This window comes from Dysidea avara, chromosome 1 (assembly GCF_963678975.1).
Source record: "Dysidea avara chromosome 1, odDysAvar1.4, whole genome shotgun sequence".
Taxonomy (NCBI): domain Eukaryota; kingdom Metazoa; phylum Porifera; class Demospongiae; order Dictyoceratida; family Dysideidae; genus Dysidea; species Dysidea avara.
The window spans coordinates 14,509,071-14,528,136 of NC_089272.1; the positions used below are offsets into that span (position 1 = coordinate 14,509,071).

Here is a 19,066-nt window from a genome sequence, read left to right on the forward strand (position 1 = left end):
ATAAAAAGAAATTGAAACTAAAGACTAAAAACTGTATAGTTATGTTACAATTGTTTTGCTCCAGACTCCAGTAGCCTTCAGATTTAAAATCATATGCAATTAGATTTCACTTTATAACAATTTGAAGTCTGTACATGTTTAAGTTGTACATCTTACATCTATACGTCATGGACGAATTCTCAGTATATGTGACTGGATTTGCAAAAAGGAGTCTTTCTAATTCTATGATGTTGGAAGATCAGACCTTGATTTTCAAATAACATATCAACCTGAAATTTTCTCCATTCATTAAACTATGTTGGTACTCACTCCTGACGAAATTTCAAGACATTATTGTTTTCTAATCTGAAGTTATAGATTGTGAAAGTTAGTAAATTGGATATGTGTGGAAGACCCCTTAAAATCCGGTCACATTATTGCGAAGATAATTTTATAGGCTGAAATAGGCCTGAGCCTATTATGCTCAAAAATTTACCTATTATTCTTTCAAGAATTTCCCAAAAACTCTCCTATTATTCTTTTTGTTATTCTTGTATCCAGCCTATTATTCCATAATTATTCTCATTCAGTATATATCTGTGGCTAGTCGCTTAGTTTTCAAGATGCTGCTATAAGTAGTTTTGTCCAAATTATTAATAGCCATATATGAAGCATTCCACCTTACACATCATTTTTTTTATCCATAATAGTTAAAGCAGACTTAGAATAGCTACGTATCTACAGTAATAATTCAAGTGTACTTAATTATTAGTGTATTATAATAATATGCTCTAACTACTGTATAGCTAAGTTAGGTAGATAATAATGCTCAAAGACTTGAAGAAGATACACTGGTATAAGATGTACAAGTTTCAGAGTTGCAGATAATCATGCAGTTAAATCCCTGATGCCGGCTGCAGATTGTTAACATGAAACGATCTGACTGCTCTATTAGAGTATTTGAGCGTTCTATTAGAGTATATCGATCTTTTAGAGGCTTTCAGCTCCTTTCAGCCAGCACTCCTGTCAGCTTTATATCATTTGTAGTAGCTTAACTCTTTCTTCTAGGTAATCAAGAAGAGACACGCCCTCCAATTCCACCGATTATTCCCGTGGTCGTCCGATTATTCTAAAATTACGACTGTAACCATCCTATAATTCCGGAATTATTCTCACGAAATTGGTGACCTATTATTCTCAAGATTATGCCGGCATAATAGGCGCAGGTCTAGGCTGAAAATATGTGATCAGATTTTACAAAACTGATCCAAATCACACATCAGGCCAAATAAAGCTAACACCACCAGTGGATAGCTGCACTATCATACATATTTGCTAGTGACAAGTCAATGTGTTTAGGAAATTCCATATTCCAGCTATTGTGAGCTCCTTTGGCTGATACCTATATACATTATAGAGGATAAAATCATCACTGGTATGGAATGTTTCTAAAGTTCATGAGATTGTCATAGACTTAAATTTTTACCTATAAGCAAATACATTTAATCATTATATGGTTCAATTGGTAAACGGGATACAATGCATCTTTGATTTTTGTTACTGATGAGAGTTTTGTTGTTCTACTGAATTGTGAAGTCATACAAAGGATGTAAATAGTAAACATGTGTCACAAGTGTGTCCATTCACTAACTCAAAAGTTTCTGCTATGGATCCAATCCATTTATGTCAATAATTTTGAATTCTTAAAAATACAAATTTAGTGATGAGTAAGACTTAATAGTTTACTTTCCACAACTGACTAATAAACAAGCTAGATCAATCATGCTCACTGCTGGTACATGATAGTTGTAGCTACAAGCAAATATGGGAACACAACAAGTAATGAAGACAATAATTTATAATTTCATCTCTTCAATAACTGACTTCACATTATTTTTACATGAATGAGCATCACATCAGCTTGTATACCCTTTGCAGCTACTTTCACCATTAAAAATGTATTTATTAGAAACACAAATTCTTAGGGTATGTACAGTTATCAATTACTGCACTTTAGAAGAGACACCTGATACATATAGGCCTATATACAATAAAACACATAATCATGAGCAATATTAATTGTGAAAATACAATTCAGTGAAATGATAATTTATGGAGAAATCTAATTTGAACTGACCAATACATCTTTAGGGGATTATGTTAAAGGATGTATGGGTAAGTCATGCAGAATACATAGTGACAAGTAGACTATGTATCTGTACAATCTATACCTTACTGAGACTATAAAATAGCATCAGGATTTGTGAAAGTATCATCAGTTGAGTTTGAAGAAAATAAAAATTTATATACAGCTGTAAAAGAACAAAATGTGTACATCATTGCTGTTGCACTTATGATGTCTTTAATATTTGCAATCCAAAGTGCTCCAATGGACAGACAACCTAGACAGCTAAATACAATGGAACAGAATTTGAAGAATGAAACACTACTGACATGCCTTTATTGTGCAGCTGACTGTATCAAAACTAGCATTCAAAAATTAGCTGAGGTAAGAAGACTTACATTGCTTGTTGTGGCTATATAAATGAGCTTATTAAAATAAAAACTTTGGTTTATGTACATTCTCATTTGCCAAATGTAATTACAGTATAATGTCAATATGCATAAGCACAGTCTGCATGATTATTATCTCTAACAAATATATTTCAGAAAGACAATGTTTCAATAATACTGAAGAAGAATGACACAGAAGACAACATCAATTGTACCGATTCACTCAATACAACTGCAATGTCATTCAAGTTGCAATTACAACAGCATAACAATAGACAATCTCGCTGTTACAGTAGTGTTGAGACTAGACTTGATTTCATTAATACCCATGCCATCCATTTGACAAATAATGCTAGATTCCAACAAGGAAGTCCAGTAAGAATATATAGAAGTTTAAGCTTCACTATACTAATTTTATGTTGTGTTCAACAGGACACAGATTGTGATATCCAAGACTACTATCTTAGTGTTGAAATGAAGGGGAGGAATTCACAAAATATAACTAAAGAAAATGAAATCATAAGCAACTGGGTAGAAGAGTTAGATCTAAAGATAGAAAGAGTTCCAGATTCATGTGATTGCATTGCCTATATGAACAATTGTATCCTACATTGCAATTAAGTGTTTTATGCAGTGTAATGCCAATTAATGAAGCAACAAAATTTTTGTACTGTGTTTATGTAATTTAATACATTCATATGAAATATGAAATACAAAATAAATATCATCCACAAGTATTCTGTTTCTTTTAGCCTACGAGACTTGTTTAGTAAACAAAGAACATGCAATTAATTAATAATTCTTAAGATCACTTTCTATTGTCTATGCACTAAAGGTTATCTAATCCAAAACAGCCAAGCTGTAAAAAAAGTGTGCGGCCCTCAGAAAGGCTATGGTGAAAAAAGATGTGAAATCCAAGGTGGCGGCCAAGAAATGGCTGTGATGGTAGGTTAATGTTAAAAATTTTAACAATGACAATTCAGGTAAATTTTGTGAAGCGGCACAAAAATTCACCTGAATTGTCGTTATTAAAATTTTTACCATTAACCTACCATCACAGCCATTTCTTGGCCGCCACCTTGGATTTCACATCTTTTTTCACCATAGCCTTTCTGAGGGCCGCACACTTTTTTTACAACTTGGCTGTTTTGGATTAGATTTCATTTCTTTTTGTATTTGTATACCCCAAAGCCAGCCTATGGCCAGCTTTGGGACTTTTTTAACCTATGTTTTTTCTTTACTACAGGAAGACGAAAAGATGAAGTAGATGTACTTTAAATATTTTATCAGTAAATGTACAAATTATGTATATAATACATATGTGACTGGATTTGCGAAAAGGGGTCTTCCACACACATCCAATTTGCCAACTTTGACAATTGATAACTTCAGATTGGAAAGAGCTATTGCCTTGAAATTTGGGCAGTGGTGATTTCTTAGTAGCTGAACTCTCTACAAGGTAATTTCTTAAAGCTGATCTCTCTACAGGGAGATTTTTTGTAGCTGAACTATCTACAAGGTAACTTCTTCTAGCTGATCTCTCTACAGGCTGATTTGTTTGTAGCTGAATTCTGTATAGGTGATTTATTTGCAGCTGAGCTCTTTACAGAATGGTTTCTTTGTACCTGAACTCTCTACAAAGTAACTTCTTCTAACTGATCTTTCTACAGGTGATTTGTTTGTAGCTGAACTATCTACAAGGTAACTTCTTCTAGCTGATCTCTCTACAGGGTGATTTGTTCGTAGCTGAATTCTGTACAGGTGATTTGTTTGTAGCTGAATTCTGTACAGGTGGTTTGTTTGCAGCTGAGCTCTTTACAGAGTGGTTTCTTTGTAGCTGAACTCTCTAAAAGGTAACTTCTTCTAACTGATCTTTCTACAGGGCAATTTTCTCTGGCAGAATTTTCTACAGGGTGATTTCTTTGCAGCTGAACTCTCTACATGATGGTTTCTTTGTAGCTGAACTCTCTACAAGGTAATTTCTTCTAGCTGATCTCCCTACAGGGTGATTTGTTTGTAGCTGAATTCTTTACAGGTGATTTGTTTGCAGCTGAGCTCTTTACAGAATGGTTTCTTTGTAGCTGAACTCTCTACAAGGTAATTTCTTCTAGCTGATCTCTCTACAGGGAGATTTGTTTGTAGCTGAACTATCTACAAGGTAACTTCTTCTAGCTGATCTCTCTACAGGGTGATTTGTTCGTAGCTGAATTCTGTGCAGGTGATTTGTTTGTAGCTGAGCTCTTTAAAGACTGGTTTCTTTTTAGCTGAACTCTCTACAAGGTAACTTTTCAAGCTGATGTCTCTACAAGGTAGCTAGTTTGTAGCTGAACTCTCTACATGGTGGTTTCTTTGTAACTGAACTTTCTACAAGGTGACTTCTTCTAGCTGATCTTTCAATAGGGTGATTTGTTTGTAGCTTCACTCTCTACAAGGTAACTTCTTCTAGCTGATCTCTCTACAGGGAGGTTTGTTTGTAGCTGAACTTTCTAAATGATGGTTTCTTTGTAGCTGAACTCTCTACAAGTTAACTTCTTCTAGCTGATCTCTCTACAGGGTGATTTGTTTGTAGCTGAATTCTGTACAGGTGATTTGTTTGCAGCTGAGCTCTTTACAGAATGGTTTCTTTGTAGCTGAACTCTCTACAAGGTAACTTCTTCTAACTGATCTTTCTACGGGACAATTTGTTTCTGGCAGAATTTCTACAGGGTGATTTCTTTGCAGCTGAACTCTCTACATGGTGTTTTCTTTGTAGCTTAACTCTCTACAAGATAATTTCTTCTAGCTGATCTCTCTACAGGGAGATTTGTTTGTAGCTGAACTATCTACAAGGTAACTTCTTCTAGCTGATCTCTTTACAGGGAGATTTGTTTGTAGCTGAACTCTCTACAGGTGATTTGTTTGAAGCTGAACTCTCTAAATGATGGTTTCTTTGTAGCTGAACTCTCTACAAGTTAACTTCTTTTAGCTGATCTCTCTACATGGTGATTTGTTTGTAGCTGAATTCTGTATAGGTGATTTGTTTGCAGCTGAGCTCTTTAAACAATGGTTTCTTTGTAGCTGAACTCTCTACAAGGTAACTTCTTCTAGCTGATGTCTCTACAAGGTCACTAGTTTGTAGCTGAGCTCTCTACATGGTGGTTTTTTTGTAACTGAACTCTCTACAAGGTGACCTCTTCTAGCTGATCTTTCTACAGGTTGATTTGTTTGAAGCTGAACCCTCTACAAGGTAACTTCTTCTAGCTGATCTCTCTACAGGGAGATTTGTTTGTAGCTGAACTCTCTACATGATGATTTCTTTGTAGCTGAACTCTCTCAAGGTAACTTCTTCTAGCTGATGTCTTTACAGGGTCACTAGTTTGTAGCTGAATTCTCTACATGGTAGTTTCTTTGTAACTGAACTCTCTACAAGGTAACTTTTTATAGATCATCTTTCTACAGGGTGATTTATTTATAGCTGAATTCTGTACAGGTGGTTTGTTTGCAGCTGAGCTCTTTAAAGAATGGTTGCTTTGTAGCTGAACTCTCTACAAGGTAACTTCTTCTAGCTGATGTCTCTACAAGGTCACTAGTTTGTAGCTGAGCTCTCTACATGGTGGTTTTTTGTAACTGAACTCTCTACAAGGTGACCTCTTCTAGCTGATCATTCGACAGGGTGATTTGTTTGAAGCTGAACTCTCTACAAGGTAACTTCTTCTAGCTGATCTCTCTACAGGGAGATTTGTTTGTAGCTGAACTCTCTACATGATGGTTTCTTTGTAGCGGAACTCTCTGCAAGGTAACTTCTTCTATTGATCTCTCCACAGGGCGATTTGTTTGTAGCTGAACTCTCTACATGGTGGTTTCTTTGTAGCTGAACTCTACAAGGTGATTTTTTCTAGCTGAACTATCTCTTTCCATAGTTGCATGAACTCCCTACAAGGTAACTTGTTCTAGCTGATCTCTCTACAGGGTGACTTGTGTGTAGCTGATCTCTATACAGGTTACTTATTTCAAGCTGATCTCTTGAATTCTCTTTAGGGTGACTGCTCTATTAGGATGACTGCTCTATTAGAGTATCTCGATCTCGCACTTGCTACATCAAGTTGGATTTCGTGTTATAACTCCGTGGCTTTAAGTCTGATTCTTCTGCACCATTGATGAGCCTTTCTAAGATGATTACTCCATCTGTACAACGATTTTCAAAGCATTATTCCAGGCGGTTTATGTGGTAGGCGTGGCAGCAGTCGTTTTTTTATTACCTGATCTCGATTGCGTAATTGTTACACACTGTTGGTTTTTTCGTTGTATCTTCCTGGTTTTTAGCTCGATTTCTTTCAAACCACAAAAGGTTTGAGGTTCAATAGTTAACCTATTCACCCACCGATTTTCAGCTTCTTCCCATACGCGGTTTACCCTGTAGGCGTGACAACATATTGGTGTTAGTTTTCGTGAATAATCGCTCATAACTCTTTACCTGTTTATCGTAGTCCCGTCAAAGTTGGTACCAAGATGCGCCTTTATATCCCCCTTCTGTGTACCAAATTTCAAGGCAATCGGATATGGCGTTCGAGTTTTATAGCAGTTTTTGTAAGTGTGCGACAAGAAAAAGAAAAATATGAAGAAAAAAACGAAGAAACTGAGCTAATTTTTGAAGTCGCATATCTCGGGAACGCGCTAAGCGATTTCGCTCAACTTTGGAATGTGGAGTGCTGAAGTTGGAGGGCATGTCCACAGAAAAAATCGTCTTGTTTCATTAAGGAAGCACAGAGCTACGGAGGTGCGAAAGTTGCGTTTTCTTTCTTCCTATCAATATACTCAAGGGTGTTACGCGCCGGCTTCTTGGGCTGCACGACATGCTACCGTGTGTCTTGATTTGTACGTTAACTGCTAATATATATAAATTCTGTATTGGTGACATTAAGATATTTGATTATACATGTACAGTAGCATAATAATATTCACATTCTTTAGAATAATATAGTTGATCAGTGAATTTGTACATACAACCAGAAAAACAACTTAAGAAGCATCCTCCTTGGTTTTACTTGAACTGACAATCATATTTTAGGCCATAATTTAAAATCTAGAAGGATAAATAAGAAAACAATTAATACTTAAGCTGTTTGTACAAAGATTTTACGGGTCTGTCTATGTGTATCATGTCCTTATATTACATCATTACTATGTAATGCTAATATCCTTTTGGTAATAAATGGTAATACCGGTAATATAGGTAATATGAGTAATACGGGTAATGTGGGAAATACGGGTAATACAGGTAATATAGGCAATACGGGTAATATTAGTAATATGGGTAATATAGGTAATACGGGTAATATAGGTAATATGGGTAATATAGGTAATATGGGTAATATAGGTAATATAGGTAATTTAGGTAATACGGGTAATATGAGTAATATGGGTAATACGGGTAATGTAGGTAATATGGGTAATATAGGTAATATGGGTAATATAGGTAATTTAGGTAATCCTGGTAATATAGGTAATTTAGGTAATCCCAGTAATATAGGTAATACGGGTAATACTGGTAATTTAGGTAATGTGGGTAATATAGGTAATATGGGTACTACAGGTAATACGGGTAATAAGGTAATATGGGTAATATAGGTAATACGGGTAATATAGGTAATATGGGTAATATGGGTAATATAGGTAATATGGGTAATATAGGTAATATAGGTAATTTAGGTAATACGGGTAATATAGGTAATGCGGGTAATGTAGGTAATATGGGTAATATAGGTAATATGGGTAATATAGGTAATATGGTAATTTAGGTAATACGGGTAATATGAGTAATATGGGTAATACGGGTAATGTAGGTAATATGGGTAATATAGGTAATATGGGTAATATAGGTAATTTAAGTAATCCTGGTAATATAGGTAATTTAGGTAATCCCAGTAATATAGGTAATACGGGTAATACTGGTAATTTAGGTAATGTGGGTAATATAGGTAATATGGGTACTACAGGTAATACGGGTAATATGGTAATTTAGGTAATATGGGTAATACGGGTAATATAGGTAATACGGGTAATGTAGGTAATATGGGTAATGTAGGTAATGTGGGTAATACGGGTTATATGTATCAGGTGTTTCTTCTAAAGTGCAGTAATTGATAACTGTACATACCCTAAGAATTTGTGTTTCTAATAAATACATTTTTAATGGTGAAAGTAGCTGCAAAGGGTATACAAGCTGATGTGATGCTCGTTCATGTAAAAAATAATGTGAAGTCAGTTATTGAAGAGATGAAGTTATAAATTATTGTCTTCATTACTTGTGTTCCCATATTTGCTTGTAGCTACAACTATCATGAACCAGCAGTGTGCATGATTGTTCTAGCTTGTTTATTACTCAGTTGTGAAAAGTAAACTATTACGTCTTGCTCATCACTGGATTTGTATTTTTAAGAATTCAAAATTATTGACATAAATGGATTGAATCCATAGCAGAAACTTTTGAGTTAGCAAATGGACACACTTGTGACACATGCTTACTATTTACATCCTTTGTATGACTTCACAATTCAGTAGAACAACAAAACTCTCAGTAACAAAAATGCATTGTATCCCGTTTACCAATTGAACCATATAATGATTAAATGTATTTGCTTATAGGTAAAATTTTAAGTCCATGACAATCTCATGAACTTTAGAAACATTCCATATCAGTGATGACTTTATCCTCTATAATTAATCTAATCAAAAACAGCCAAGCTGTAAAAAAAGGAGTACGGCCCTTGAAAAGGCTATGGTGAAAAAAGATGTGAAATCCAAGGTGGCGGCCAAGAAATGGCTGTGATGGTAGGGTATTGGTAAAAATTTTAATAACGACAATTCAGGTGAATTTGGTGCCGCTTGGTCAATTGGCACAAAATTCACCTGAATTGTCGTTATTAAAATTTTTACCAATACCCTACCATCACAGCCATTTCTTGGCCGCCACCTTGGATCTTTATTCACCATAGCCTTTTCAAGGGCCGCACTCTTTTTTTTACAGCTTGGATGTTTTTGATTAGATTTCACTTCTTTTTGTATTTGTATACCCCGAAGCCGGCCTATGGCCAGCTTTGGGGCTTTTTAACCTATATATTTTCCTTTACCATAGGAAAAAGAAAAATATGAAGCAGATTTTATAAATACTTTAACTCATTCTGATTTTATCAGTAAATGTACAAATTATATATTTAATGCATATATCAAGAGTTCATTATAATTCTTGCATGAAGACACACGGTAGTGTGTCGTGCGGCCCAAGAAGCCGGCGCGCAACCCCGTGAGTATAGTGACTGGAAGAAAGAAAACGCATTTTTCGCACCTCCGTAGCTCTGTGCTGCCTTCATTAAACAAAACGAATTTTGCTGTGTACATTCCGTCCAACTTCAGTACTCCACATTCCAAATTTGAGCGAAATCGATTCAGGTATTCCTGAGATATGCGACTTCAACAATTGGCTTAGTTTCTTGGTTTTTTTTTTCTTATTATTTTTCTTCCTCTTTTCGCACACTTACAAAAACTGCTATAAAACGCCAACTCGTTATCCGATTGCCTTAAAATTTGGCACACTGAAGGGGGGTATAAAGGCGCATCTCGGTACCAATTTTGGCTGGAATACCATAAACAGGCAAAGAGTTATGAGCGATTATGCACGAAAAATAACACCAATAATTATGTTGTCACGCCTACAGGGTAAACCGCGTATGAGAAGAAGCTGAAAATCGGTGGGTGAATAGGTTAACTATTGAACCTCAAACCTTTTGTGGTTTGAAAGAAATCGAGCTAAAAACCAGGAAGATACAACAACAAAACCAACAGTGTGTAACAATTACGCAACCGAGATTAGCTAATAAAAACGAATACTTGCCACTCCTACCAGATAAACCGCTTGGGGTAATGCTTTGAAATTCACTGTACAGATGAAGTAATCATCTTATAAAGGCTCTTCAATGGTGTAGAAGAATCAGACTTAAAGCCACGGAGTTATAACACGAAATCCAACTTGGTGTAGCAAGTGCGAGATCGAGGTACTCTAATAGAGCAGTCATCCTAATAGAGCAGTCACCCTGAACAGAATTCAAGAGATCAGTTAGAAATAAGTAACCTGTATAGAGTTCAGCTACAAACAATTCATCCTGTTCAGACATCAGTTAGAAGAAGTTTTCTTGTAGAGAGTTCAGTTACAAACAAATCACCCTATTGAAAGATCAGCTAGAAGATGTCACCTTGTAGATAGTTCAGTTACAAAGAAACCACCGTGTAGAGAATTCAGCTACAAATTAGTGACCCTGTAGATACATCAGCTAGAAGAAGTTACCTTGTAGAGAGTTCAGCTACAAAGAAACCATTCTGTAAAGAGCTCAGCTGCAAACAAATCACCTATATAGAATTTAGCTACAAACAAATCACCCTGTAGAGAGATCAGCTAGAAGAAGTTACCTTGTAGATAGTTCAGCTACAAACAAATCATCCTGTAGAGAGATCAGCTAGAAGAAGTTACCTTGTAGATAGTTCAGCTACAAACAATTCACCCTGTACAGAGCTCAGTTAAAAGAGGTTTCCTTGTAGAGAGTTCAGCTACAAACAAATCACCCTGTAGAGAGATCAGTTAGAAGAAGTTACCTTGTAGATCGTTCAGCTGCAAACAATTCACCCTGTAAACTGATCAGCTAGAAGAAGTTACCTTGTAGAGAGTTCAGCTACAAAGAAACCATCATGTAGAGAATTCAGCCGCAAACAAATCACGTGTAGAGAGTTCAGCTACAAAGAAACCATCATGTAGAGAATTCAGCCGCAAACAAATCACGTGTAGAGAGTTCAGCTACAAATAAATCTCCCTGTAGAGAGATCAGCCAGAAGAAGTTTCCCTGTAGAGAGTTCTGCTACTAACAAATCACCCTGTAGAAAGATCAGCTAGAAGAAGTCACCTTGTAGAGAGTTCAGCTTCAAAGAAACAATCATGTGAGAGTTCAGCTGCAAACAAATTGTCCTGTAGAGAGATCAGCTAGAAGAAGTTACCTTGTGGATAGTTCAGCTACAAACAAATCACCCTGTAGAAAGATCAGTTAAAATAAGTTACCTTGGAGAGAGTTCAGCTACAAAGAAACCATTTTGTAAAGAGCTCAGCTGCAAACAAATCACGTGTACAGAATTCAGCTACGAACAAATCACCCTGTAGAGAGATCAGCTATAAGAAGTTACCTTGTAGATCGTTCAGCTACGAACAATTCACCCTGTAGAGAGAGCAATTAGAAGAAGTCACCTTGTAGAGTGTTCAGTTACAAAGAAACCACTATGGAGATTTTTGTAATCAATAAATGTGACCGGATTTGCGAAAAGGGGTCTTCCACACACATCCAATTCCGTAAACGTTGGAGACTATAACTCAGTATTCAAGTAACATATTAACCTGAAAATTTCACAATATATTCAGCTATAGTGGTGCTCACCACTGCCCAAATTTCAAGGCAACAGCTCTTTCTAATCTGAAGTTATCAATTGTCAAAGTTGGCAAATTGGATGTGTGTGTGGAAGAAGCCTTTTTGCAAATCCGGTCACATATGTATTATATATATATAATTTGTACATTTACTGATTATATATTTAAAGTACATCTACTTCATCGTTTCTTCTTCCTGTAGTAAAAAAAAATATATAGGTTAAAAAAGTCCCAAAGCTGGCCATAGGCTGTCTTTGGGGCATACAAATACAGAAAGAAATTAAATCTAATCCAAAACAGCCAAGCTATAAAGAAAAGTGTGCGGCCCTCAGAAAGGCTATGGTGAAAAAAGATGTGAAATCCAAGGTGCCGGCCAAGAAATGGCTGTGATGGTAGGTTAATGGTAAAAATTTTAATAATGACAATAAATTTTAGGTAAATTTTGTGAAGCAGCACAAAAATTCACCTGAATTGTCATTATTGAAATTTTTACCATTAAAATACCATCACAGCCATTTCTTGGCCGGCACCTTGGATTTCACATCTTTTTTCACCATAGCCTTTCTGAGGGCTGCACACTTTTTTTACAGTTTGGCTGTTTTGGATTAGATATTTATTACATGTCAATTAATCCCCACAGCATAATTTGCAGCTCATCTCTCTACTGGGTGACTTGAAATGTAGCTGAACTCTCTACAGGGTGATCTGTTTGTACGTAGATGGACTCTTTACAGGATTCTCTCTACAGGGTGACTTGACTCTAGCTGAACTCACTGCAGGGTTATCTGTTTGTAGTTGAATTCTCTACAGGGTGATTTGTTTGCAGCTGAACTCTCTACAAGGTAACTTCTTCTAGCTGATCTGTCTACAGGGTGACTTGTTTCTAGCTGGTCTCTCTACAGGGAGATTTGTTTGTAACTGAATTATCTACAGGGTGATATGTTTGCAGCTGAACTCTCTACATGGTGGTTGGTTTGTAGCTGAACTCTCTAAAAGGTGACTTCTTATAGCAGAACTCTTTACAGGGTGATCTTTTCATAGCTGAACTCTCTACAGGATGATTTGTTTGCAGTTGAACTCTCTACATGATGATTTCTTTGTAGCTGAACTCTCTACATGGTGATTTGTTTGTAGCTGAAATCCCTGCAGGTGATTTGTTTGTAGCTGAACTCTCTACAAGGTGATACTTCTAGGTGATCTCTCTACAGGATGACTTGTTTCTAACTGAACTCTCTACAGGGTGATCTGTTCATAGCCTAACTTTCTACTGGGTGATTTGTTTGCAGCTGAACTCTCTACATGGTGGTTTCTTTGTAGCTGAACTCTCTACAAGGTAACTTTTTCTAGCTGAACTCTCTACAGGGTGACTTGTTTCTAGCTGATCTCACTACAGGGTGATCTGTTCATAGCTGAACTTTCTACAGGGTGATTTGTTTACAGCTGAACTCTCTGCATGGTAGTTTCTTTGTAGCTGAACTCTCTACAATGTGACTTCTTCTAGCTGAACTCTCTACAGGGTGACTTGTTTCTAGCTGATCTCTCTACAGGGTGATCTGTTCGTAGCTGAACTTTCTACAGGGTGATTTGTTTGCAGCTGAACTCTCTACATGGTGGTTTCTTTGTAGCTGAACTCTCTACAATGTGACTTCTTCTAGCTGACCCTCTCTACAGGGTGACTTGTTTCTAGCCGATCTCTCTACAGGGTGACTTGTTTCTAGCTGAACTCTCTACAGGTGATTTCTTTGCAGCTGAACTCTCTACATGGTGGTTTCTTTGTAGCTGTACTCTCTACAAGGTAACTTCTTCTAGCTGAACTCTCTGCAGGGTGACTTGTTTCTAGCTGATCTCTCTACAGGGTGATCTGTTCATGATGGAACTTTCTACTGGGTGATTTGTTTGCAGCTGAACTCTTTGCATGATTGTTTCTTTGTAACTGAACTCTTTACAAGGTAACTTCTTCTAGCTGATCTCTCTACAGGGCATTTTTTTTGAGCTGAACTCTCTACATGATGGTTTCTTTTTTTTAGCTAAACTCTCTATTAGGTACCTTCTTCTGGCTGATCTGACTACAGAGTGACTTGTTTGTAGCTGAATTCCCTACAGAATAACTTGCAATGTAATATAAGATCCCAGTTTTTCTACTGCTCGGTCATCTGGAAACCCCACCTAATTAAGCACATTCAGCAACTCGAACGTGTTCAGAGGCGTGCAACTAAATACATTATAAATGAATACTGTACTGACTAAAAGTCTCGTCTTATTAATCTCCATATGCTACCCCTGATGTACATTCTTGATGTAAATGATGTGATGTTCTTTCTTAAAAATCTCCACAACCCCCACAATGGATTTGACATCAATAATTTCATTAAATTTGCAACTGGTCACACACGTCTAGCTTCTGGAAACAAGCTACTCCAAACAAGATTACCTGACAATTCCACTAGTAACTTTTATTTTAACCGGCTTCCTCGCATCTGGAATGCCCTTCCCGTTATCAACTACCAGGACAACCCACTCAAGATAAAGGCCAAACTTTTAGATTATCTGTAGAATCATTTCACTGCCAATTTCACCTCCAACAACACCTGCTCTTTTTCATTTCTATGTCCATGCTCAAAGTGTTCAAAGATCCCTCACCAACCTAACTTCAACTCCCTTTAACTGTTAATTCCCCCCCTTTTAAGTAATCTTAGACTAGTAAGTAACTTTGTAGCTAATCACTACTACAATTTAGCTTCCGGCCACTGACACAGGATGTCAGTGGACCATCAGTGTGCTGCCTTCTTCTTCTTACTTTTTTATTATAATTGAGTAAATTATAAATGCAGCTGAATACTTTATTAGGGTGACTGTTCTATTAGAGTATCTCGATCTCGCATTTGTTACATGTAGTTGTCTTTCGAATCATAACTCAGTGGTTTGTAATCCGATTCTTCTGTACTACTGCAAGGACTTTCTATGATGATTATTCCAGCTACATACTGATTTTCAGCTCGTTGCTCTAAGCGGTTTGCCTGGTAGACACGAAAACTAATATTTTTTTAAAACATAAAAATCGATCGCGTAATTTTGACACAGGTCGGGTTTTGTGTCATATCTCCATGGTCTTTATCCCGATTCCTTTCAAACCACAAAAAGGTACTCCTACGATGGTTGCTCCATCTACATATCAATTTTCAATTGATTCCTCAAAGGAGTTTACCCTGTAGGCGTGACAGACCTTCGACTTTATTTCACGCAAATAACCAGTCATAACTCCGTGAATGTTCATCGGATTCCTACCAAAGCTGGTACTGGAATCCGCCTTAATGAGCTCTTTAGTGTGCCAAATTCCAGCTCAATCCGAGCACGCATTTGTGTTTTATGGCGGATTTTGCGAAGTGTGCGAATGGAAGATGTATAGAAGAAAAAAACCCAAGAAATTAAAACGAAATTTTGTTCGCTCGTATCTCGGAAATGGCTGGAGCGATTTTCTTCAAACTTAGTGTGTAGACTCCTCTAGCTGGCCGACACTTCTGTAGCAAATTTGGTTCCAATCGGATAAGGGATCACAGAGCTACATAGGTGTGAAAATTGCGTTTCTTTCTTCCTGTTAATATACTCACGGGTGGCACGCCGACTTCTTGGGCCGCACGACACACTACCATGTGTCTTGATATAGGTATCAGCCAAAGGAGCTAGCCACAATAGCTGGAATATGGAATTTCCTAAACACATTGACTTGTCACTAGCAATCTGTCATTGAATAGATTTAGCAAAACTGCAAAAAAATGGTAATAAAAACATTTCACAAGCTATTTAAATTTTAAAAGGAAGGAGGCATTGGTGTAATATACATGCTACAATAAGTAAAGAAACAAGTTCAAAAATGTTACAGCTGAAAATAATGAGAAATGATCCAGCAGTAAAAAGTAAGGAGACAAGATTAGACGTCTACTAGATGAAAAGTGACACACTTTAATGCCTACTTTTGGCTAGCTAGCATCGTGAAATGAGACCATGAAATTAGTCAAAAGTAGAGATTAAAGCATTTTAGCAAGTACTGTAGTTGTCCAATCCTTGGTCCAATCCGGAATTACTTGCTTTTAAAATTTAAATTTTTTAATAGCTAGTTTGTTTACTTTTTATCTAGCTAGCTACGTATATTATACTCTTTTTGTTTTCCAAATGGTATAAATATCACTTGAAGCAGTTATCTTTTATCTTCTTACGCAATAAGTGTCTCTGAAATAATTATCGTGTTGTCTTTTAAGAGTGGAACCCTCGCTTTTTATAGAAGTCTAGATTCCAAGGTGGACCCACACCTCAAGGACATTATTAGATAGCTATTATTATTATTAGTTATTATTAGTTAATATGGGAACATAATACAACACAATGAATAGAGGCATCATAATTGTATAGCTAACTTTATCTATTATTATCAGATTGTTATAGAATACAATAAATGCAATACCATCACATTATTTTGAGCCTGTCATAAAAATTCATGGGTTTATCAGAAACCCAATTATTTAATGCAGTTATCCAAACATAAGTTACTGTCCTTTAAGAGACATCTGCCATCTGTAGCCAAGCAACAATAGATCATAAAGTCATGACAAATATTAAACTACAATAATAGTGCAGTACACAGAATTTTTTTGATGTTAATATTCATGATAAGAAGAAACCTGTAGTTCTGATACTGCTGGGGATATACTGCACTGTTAAAACAGGGGAGTAGCTAACAGTAACTAGGGGAGTGAAATATTTTACTCTGAAAGGGGAGTTTGGATTACTAGGAGAGTAACAGTAACCCACTAAGGGTAAAGAGAACTCCAAGTAAGTGAAGGCACCAAACTGAAGAGTTCCCATTACCAGCTAGCTAGTAGCTAAGGTGAACTCAGTGAGCCAGTATGCCGGCTGAGGCCACATATGAATGAGCCACATGCAGGTTATAGCTGTCTCACTATGTTATTTTCTCCATTAACTAACCTGTTCAATTCTAGCCACTCAATGTACAAAAGGAAAGTAATTATTTAGGCTTCCTTTTCAATGGCAGCCATTTACTCATGTTTTATTTTACAGGCTAACCAAGACATAGTGAAGGAAACAGAGAGTACGAAAACAGGACGAATTGTTACTCAAGAATATTTTGAAATACGTATGTATAATTATTAAATACCATTTCTATTACAAGCGCATTATTTATAGTGAAGAGTATTACCATAGAAACGGCTTCTTTAACAACAGAGCCGTGTTGAGTAGTTGAAAGCGGTTTGCTTCTCTGAGGAATTGTAGTGCTTGAAAGGTGATACTAAACTGTTTGCTTGTTCGTGAATAATTACTGGACGTTCACTAGAGTCTATCTCGTTCATTGTTTCTTCAGGTACGTTTGAGCTCATATCTGAGTCGTCTCGTGTGACACACCGGTTTATTAAACTGGCTCCAACAGAAGTCACCACTGCTCGTGAAAGTTTAGGCGCCTTATTGTGATACGGCAGAAATAGTTCAAGACTCAGGGAAAGAGAATACTGAAAATTCGGCGGACTCAGTCGTATCCGCACTGACTGGTACGTACAGTATTCAGCCCATTCAAGCTCGCCGCTAGCTACTAGTAGTCAGTGTGTAAGAAGTTGAAGACTTGAGGGAGGAGAGGAAAGCCACCTAACTTAAACATGGCGTACATATCATGTCCGTTTGCCTTCAGTTGACGTTAGCAGCCGGACACAATGATATTGCCTGGTAAGGTCAGTAGCCTGTATCATTGTCTTTTTACATAATTACATGCAGAGATTCACTGGAATTAACTAGTAAGATGTATCGTCTGCAGTTAACAAGAATCTTTGATACAATGTACATTGTGTGTCTTCAACTTCATCAACTTTCCAAGTTATTCTTGACCTGTAAGGAGATAATGTTTATAGTTACATAAGCACATGTTTGCTTTTTTAGCATGGATGTCTCAATGTCACTGAGAACATAGAATTTTTACAACATCCAGTAAGTGTGTTAACATACAGTGACTGTGCACCAATTTGTAAACATATATTACAGGTGCCACAAGAAATCAGTGAACAAATAGACAAACAAAATGATGAACTCCAGGTAGAAAAAAAGTGCTGTTTTGTATGATAGCAACTGTTTGCCTTTTTAGTTTACACTACCAATGCTGCTGGTCTGGAAGAATTGTTTTCACAACTTTGTTGGCAACTGTGTGTGACGTACCTTCAGCCATAAAGGTAACAAGTATATGATTGTTGAATATTTCTTTACTATACTGCTATTTACAACAGCTGATAACATGTCATGTGGCAGGAAGTAACTCCAGTGAAGTGGCAGTGAAGCATCGTTTGCTGATGAAGCCTTGCTACTGGTCTATTTTTTTCAGAGACTTTCCAATATTATAAAGCTGGATATTGTAAATATTTTGTTACAGTTTTGCTGTATGTCTTTAACATCATTTGAAATTTTATACGGAGTTATTTGCAGAATTTCATGGAGTAAAGGAAACGCCTTGCATGCTTATGTAAACTCTCCTAGAGTAACTAGAACTCCCTACAATAGATTTTTCAAAGAGTTCCTGTTACTCCTTTGTGGGGTGTTAGTTACTCTCCACAAAAATATAGGGGTGTTAAATCCTCCCTACACTGGGAACTCCCCTAGGGGAGTAACAGTTACTCCTTATTTTTAACAGTGTGTATCACTACCAGAGAAGTATGCCATGAAACGTCTATGATTTTTCCATGAAATTTTAAATCTCCCCTATGAAATGTACCATGAAAGTCAATTCATGTTATTCAATGGGTTGTTTCATGGGCCATGAAATATGTCTATTGATCAGATTATCATGGTAATTTCATGGTGTTGCAGAGATTTCATGGGTGCAGTACCCATGAAACGTTAATATCCATGGGATAAATCATAGATATTTTCATGGGTATTTCATGGTTACTTTCATGGAAATTTCATGCACTGTATCTGGTAGTGTAATGTTAAAAGGATGCACATATAGTCATGCAGAATAGTGACAAATAGTCTAGCTTTACAATCTGTACCTTACCGTGACTATCAGAGGTGGAGCATGGTGGGTTCTCTAAGTTCAGATTTTCAGCCTTAGGTCAGGAGGTGCTACTGCTGCAGCTC

General features: G+C 36.7%; 1 long non-coding RNA gene across 4 annotated transcripts; it reads left to right on the plus strand.

Annotated features, from left to right (window-relative positions):
• The first annotated feature begins 16,668 nt into the window (after nt 1-16,668).
• Nucleotides 16,669-18,414, plus strand: LOC136248678 (uncharacterized). Of its 4 annotated transcripts, none has more exons than XR_010697799.1 (8): nt 16,669-16,762; nt 17,009-17,309; nt 17,376-17,665; nt 17,716-17,826; nt 17,876-17,923; nt 17,978-18,028; nt 18,078-18,162; nt 18,217-18,414. It is a non-coding gene; the product is annotated as an uncharacterized lncRNA (long non-coding RNA). The 4 variants fall into 4 exon arrangements; XR_010697797.1 differs by having other exon boundaries at nt 17,009-17,231; nt 17,310-17,665; XR_010697796.1 differs by having other exon boundaries at nt 17,009-17,670.
• The last annotated feature ends 652 nt before the right edge of the window (nt 18,415-19,066 follow it).